The 6,000-nt window shown below is 46.1% G+C and overlaps 1 protein-coding gene across 1 annotated transcript in view; it reads right to left on the reverse strand.

The window, feature by feature from the left end:
* Positions 1–4,392, reverse strand: part of LOC135897965 (protein-L-histidine N-pros-methyltransferase) — a 217,702-nt gene extending 213,310 nt beyond the window's left edge. The window contains exon 1 of the mRNA XM_065426676.1: positions 4,263–4,392. The gene's annotated coding sequence lies outside the window, so the exon portion shown is untranslated. The remainder of the gene's footprint in view (positions 1–4,262) is intronic.
* Positions 4,393–6,000: the final 1,608 nt, after the last annotated feature.

Consider the following 6,000-nt stretch of genomic DNA (forward strand, 5'->3'; position numbering starts at 1 on the left):
TTACTGAGGGGCCCTCGGTGAAGGGTTCCTTGGTGCTTCCTCAGCGTAAGGTAGCTCCGAAGCTACCTTCATGCGTTCTTACGCCGCTCCTGGCCCTGAACGAGCGCTTCACCTCAACGCATAGCCACGTGACGTTTCCTTGCGCATGTGCGCTGTCTTCCACCTGCGGAGAAGCGCGAGTACGGTACGTCTTGCCAGGCATGTTCGTTTCAGTCACGCGTGCAGCATGAAAGCGTTGCTAGGCGTTGCTAGGCGTTGTACGACGCCGGCGTGCCAGCGTTGCTGGAGCACATAAAGTTTTGCAGTGTAATATGGTACTTTCTTTTGGTTTAGTGAACAAAACTAGAAAAAAAAAACACCCACGCATCTCTATATTAGCTCTTCAATTTAAAAATTGTGTAACGATACAACATTTTTTTATTGAATAATGGTGTTCGCGTAAAGCTTTTAAGAGATCATCTCGAAGCCAGACATGCGACAACCACTCCTTCCGTGAGGACGGGCGAAGGGAGCGTTCCAGAGTACGCTTGCTTCCTCCATCGGTACTTCGCTGTAAGGAGGCCTTACGTAAGGTCAGGAAGCGCTCGAAGGAAAGAAACGTTTCATTGTTTGGGCCTTTGTCTTGCTGGAATAAACTGACAACCAAAAATTCGTCGTGCCCACCGAGGCACTGCCGTTTCTAAGACATTTTCGTACACTTCGTTAGTCATTACGCCTTCAATTCCATGAAGTGTGCCAAGCCCACAATCTGAGAAGTAGCCCCGCACTATAATACTTCCTCCTTCATGCTTCGCAGTTGGAACGATGTAAGGCAGGTCGAATATGGCTCCCATAGGACGTCACACGTAACAAATCCCATCGCTCCCGAAGAGAGGAAACTTGGATTCAGCTAACCAGACAATTTTTTCCCATTGTTTAGGAGTACAGCTGCCATACTGTTTTGCCCACTTTACTCTGGAAATCTGGTTCTTCTTGCGGACAAAAGGTTTCTTTGTTGGTCTGCATGCATTAAGACCAACAAATCGCAGCTGACGCCTTGTACTTCTGGCAGAAAGAGAGGGGCCCATTGTGAAGGCTAAATAGTTGGAAATGTCCATAAATGTTAGTCTGTAGATTCGCACGGCTAAGTTGAAGAATCAGACTGTCGACAACAAAAGACATCGACGGGAATCGTCAACTGGAGTCGATAATTTGCTGGTATCCATGCATCGTTGCTGTCCAGCTGTAATCGAAGTAAGCGGATTTCGTACAAAGTGCTAACCATGTTAATTTCCAAGTTTACAGGAATGGTATAGTCCGTTGCTGTCTTTAGTGATAAGGGCAAAGTCACTCATAAGTTTCAAATACTAATCTATTGATTTTCTCAATAAGGCATGTTAAGAAACAGCAAGACTTAATAGTCTAAAAATATCCACGTTTCTCATGTTAACCGATTTTTTATACCTTAGAGTTTACATCATATATTCGCGCTATAGTGCGGTTTGAGACCAAATACGGAACATGAGAGAGAGAGAGAGAGAGAGAGAGAGAGAGAGAGATAGATAGATAGATAGATAGATAGATAGATAGATAGATAGATAGATAGATAGATAGATAGATAGATAGATAGATAGATAGATAGATAGATATAGATAGATAGATAGATAGATAGATAGATAGATAGATAGATAGATAGATAGATAGATAGATAGATAGATAGATAGATAGATAGATAGATAGAAGCTGGTTTGGCTCCCAGCCACCCCTGCGCAAATGAAAACATGCCAGCTATGCCACAGAGTTTCCTATCATTACTAGAGGAAACTCAGGCGCTGCGATCGTTCAGCCACTGTGGAAATTATGGGTCGTACATGGATTTGTCTGATCTTCGCGCTTGGGGCTTCACATGTTCGTGTGGCTTCGTTCATTAGGCTTTATTTGCGCCTAAATTTCCCTAAGTTTCAAAGTGATTTATACTTTTTTAATTCAGAGGGTAATAAGACTCCGCAAGCACGCATAATTACTGCTAATTTCAGTGGTTCCACTTCTCCATGCGTCCGTAGCGTAATAGTTTCAATACCAGGCTTCTGTGCTAGAAGACCTGTCTTCGAATACTGCGCAAACAATTTTAATAATGTCTTTTAATTATTTATAACGCAGTATTTTCTTTAAAATCATCACTTTGTAAAGTAACGAAGCCATTCAAAGCCAGAAAGACGAAGGTTAGGCAAAACCATGCGCCACTCACGATTCCCACGATTCCCATGCTGGCTGAACTGCCCTGCTTCCAGCTCCCTTAAACACTAGCGCCACAGAACCCATTAGTAATTGTATGAAACTCTATGGTTTATCCTACCCGCCACGGTAGCCGAATGGTTATGGCACTGCGCTGCTGAGCACGAGGTTGTGTGTTCGATTTCCGAATTAGGCGGTCGCATTCCGATGGGGGCAAAATGCAAACACGCTCGTGTACCGTACTATTGGTGCAGTCCAGATTACCAAAGTTAATGCAGTTTAGAGATACTAATTAAGCCAAACAATTTTCAAGGTGATGCTGTGGCCGTAAATATATATATATATATATAGATATATATATATATATATATATATATATATATATATATATATATATATATGTGTGTGTGTGTGTGTGTGTGTGTGTGTGTGTGTGTGTGTGTGTGTGTGTGTGTGTGTATGAAATGAAGCACATGAATTATACTTTTGATACGCCTGCAATGCAACCATAACCACCAGCGGAATTGAGATATACGGAACAGTGCGCATCGTTCGTTATCACGAAGCTGACCTCACTCTTATTTCAAACGCTAACCAGATAACGACGCGCCTTCTATAGAAGTCTATCAATACAGCATTCTTCGTGTCTTCAGGTGGCCGCAGCAGCCAAGGCGAAACGGCACACCACGTTAGTGCGGTCACGAGCATCCAAACCCTCAGAGGGGAGGGCGCTAGGCCGGTCGCACCGGGGTCCCGAGACCGCCGCGCCAAGAAAGCCCACATGCCACGCGGCCTCTGCTTCGGCGTACTTTCAATGGGCGCTCTTTATGTTAACGACAGGCGACTGCAATCTACTTTGGTGGCTCCACCGGAGGGTCCGCCACCGCACGCAGAATCGCCTTTGTCTTGGGGCCGGCCTAAGCACATCGAGGAAAGACGCCGGCCGTCTTGGCAGGCCGCGGAATGCCCATTACAGGAGGCACACGGGCGCCCCTCCACTCCCAGGGTAATTGCCCGGCGGATAGGCGGCAGACGCGCTATCAAATATTCATTGCCGAAGTCCCGCTTGACCAGCCCTAATTGGCCGGGCTGAGGCGCCATCCATTACCGCCCGCCACCCTTCGTAGGCGAGGATGCGGTCGCCCAGCATTGACGCGTCACGTCAGCTACGCAAATCAAGCCCTGGCGCGCCTTTGTCGTTATCATAAGCCCAGTGAAGACGTCCCATCGCTCGCCGGCCTGAATACCGCACCAAAGCACCGCCGGCGTGTATGATAAACGAACGAGACCAATTACCCAGGCGCACCGCTCACCGATGCTATCGATCAAGAGGTTCAGCGTGTTGGAGGGAACAATACCACGACACTGCGTCCCACCTCAGCCACGGATAGCTGTAACAGAATGTCCGCACTTTCAATTTTATTATTAACTAGAGTGTAACTGATGAAGCATGGCTTTCAGGTAATCAGTTCCGCTAATAACCACCTTGAGAAATTAATAAAGGAATCAAAGCAACTTATTTGAACAAAGGATCTCGAAGCAGATACAGCGCACACACAGGGCAGGTGTCGAGGCTCTTCAACTCGGATAAACCACCAAAATTTGAGCGCCTCGAAAGCCCAGTTTCGGTTTTGTTACTCAGAGAGCGCATGCTCTTGCTAGGCGGGTCGGGCGCATTGCGACCGACATCAGAACAGCAACACGAATTGCGCCAATTGCGCAAAGCCCGTTGGTGCGGCATTTACGTGCTTTCAGTCTAATTCTTTGCAACGGTAGACCAGAACTAGATGTCAATGTCAACGCAGAGAGACGTTATCAACCACAGAGCATTGCAACGATGCAATACCAAGCGTTACTGCAGCGGCTCTCGTTTTTTTCCGGCGTTACCACGAATGTAAACAAGCCGCTTGCCGGGCGAGTACGGCCGCATGCGGTGAAAATCAAGGCTCAGACAAACTCACAATTTTAAAATGGAGTAGCAGGCGCTACTATAAGTTAGAAATGTCACGAGAAAACGTTAAGAAAGGCGAAAGAAAGCGTCGAACTACCTTGAATCGCGCCTGTTTCACTTCCCGTTGGCGCTCGCTCGCTGTCTCAGGCACCGCAGCGCCGTCGTGGCGATCGCTAGAAACGCTCTAACGAGAAAATTGCATTGCGTCGTCTGCTACTGCTCTCCCGCCGCTGAGGCCTGCTGAAGGGGCTCAGGAAGCGCAGGCTACCGGCGCTGCCTGGCGCTTGCTGCTTAAAGAAAACTGAATCGGTTAATATGTTTCTGGTGGCAATACAGGCTCTTATTATATTTTATTCGCAATGATTATGATGCTGACTTTCCGGCAAGTGTTTGCTTCACAGAGAGGCAAGCATTCCACGAGTCATGAGCCGATATAAGAGTTAAAGCAAGGAAAACCAAAAAAACTTGTACTTCCTTGCCTGGGTTTTTCGGCTTACGCTTAGGTGAATCGTTATGCCAGCTTTTTCTTCCTTTTTTCTTATAAGCGCGAGTCGTATCCTACCGTTAGAAAAAGAATGAATAGAAAGAAACCGACAATTCCATTGCGAGAATCACTGTTTTTACGATATATTGAAGTTTAAAATTTGTTTTCAAGAAAGACACGTCACGTAAAGTGTTTCTAAGGGGAAAGTATGTGGCGTTAGCGGAGACAAATGCCCACAGTAGCACTATCGATTTTAGTTGCAGAACAAAATTACCTCTCTAACATTGAGAAGGGGTACCTAGGAGCTCGATATTTACTGACTGCCATATGAAGCCAATAAAAATACAAGAGAAATTATTGTTTTTTTATTGAGCTGTATATTTAATTGTTAATCAAGGTTAAATTAAAGAGGACAGTTAATGCGGAGTTTGCAGGCTAGCTTGGGTCAGCTACTGCGGCCTCATCTCTTATTCCACTTTGCAGCAGAATAGATCCCTATCAATATTTAATCGCACTGTTCAATAAATATGCGGTAAATTTTCTGCATGTTCTCATTAGCTTCAGTGTGTGTTGGTTTGACCACCGTGCCTTTCTATCACGGCACAAAGCATCCCTCTGTGTAGGGGTGCGCGTGAGTATCAAGAGTGCGCCATGCTAATGCCATTAGCGCTTTTGAGCAGGTGCTCACGCAGGCTTACAAACGATGGCATTAAGGCGACGCCTAGAGAGCTCATGTTCATAGAGGTCTCCAAGAGTGCCGGATTAAGACATTTTAGGCCCCGGGGCCAAATTTACCTCAGGGCCCTAGTAATGATGCTGATGATAATGACGAACACGGTGATTGGCTGAGGCGCCAAATATTTAGGCTGTTACAAGTTTCGCCTGGCCTTTTCAAGTTTATTCTCAGATAAAAGGTTGCGTGCCTATGAACCCGCATACTAGGTCATCTTGCATCTTCATATGTTTGCAACCATTCTGCTCTGATAAAACGCGCCTCTTTTCTTCTGTTAGGTTGTTATCTAGTGCTCATTGTCAGTCGGGCACGTCGTTATCATTTAACTGGGTAGTTCTTCACAAATCCACGAACTGTTCCATCGCAATCACACGGAAAAAGAGAACCACAAGTTGTAAAGCAACGACCTTCTTGGTTAGACATGGACACTGTAAATTGCTCTGCACACAAAGCAGGCAATCTATGCGAATACCAGAAAACTTGCGCACAAGGAGGCGAACCCTTGTCTCTTATATGGGTGAATGCAAAAGAGGAAGGTCGCTTGTGGGCGCTGGTAGAGCAAAGGATGAGAGCCTGCGGGCATGAAGGGCAAGGTATCGCATCACACATTACTTGCAC

Source organism: Dermacentor albipictus, chromosome 1 (genome assembly GCF_038994185.2).
Source record: "Dermacentor albipictus isolate Rhodes 1998 colony chromosome 1, USDA_Dalb.pri_finalv2, whole genome shotgun sequence".
Lineage (NCBI taxonomy): Eukaryota > Metazoa > Arthropoda > Arachnida > Ixodida > Ixodidae > Dermacentor > Dermacentor albipictus.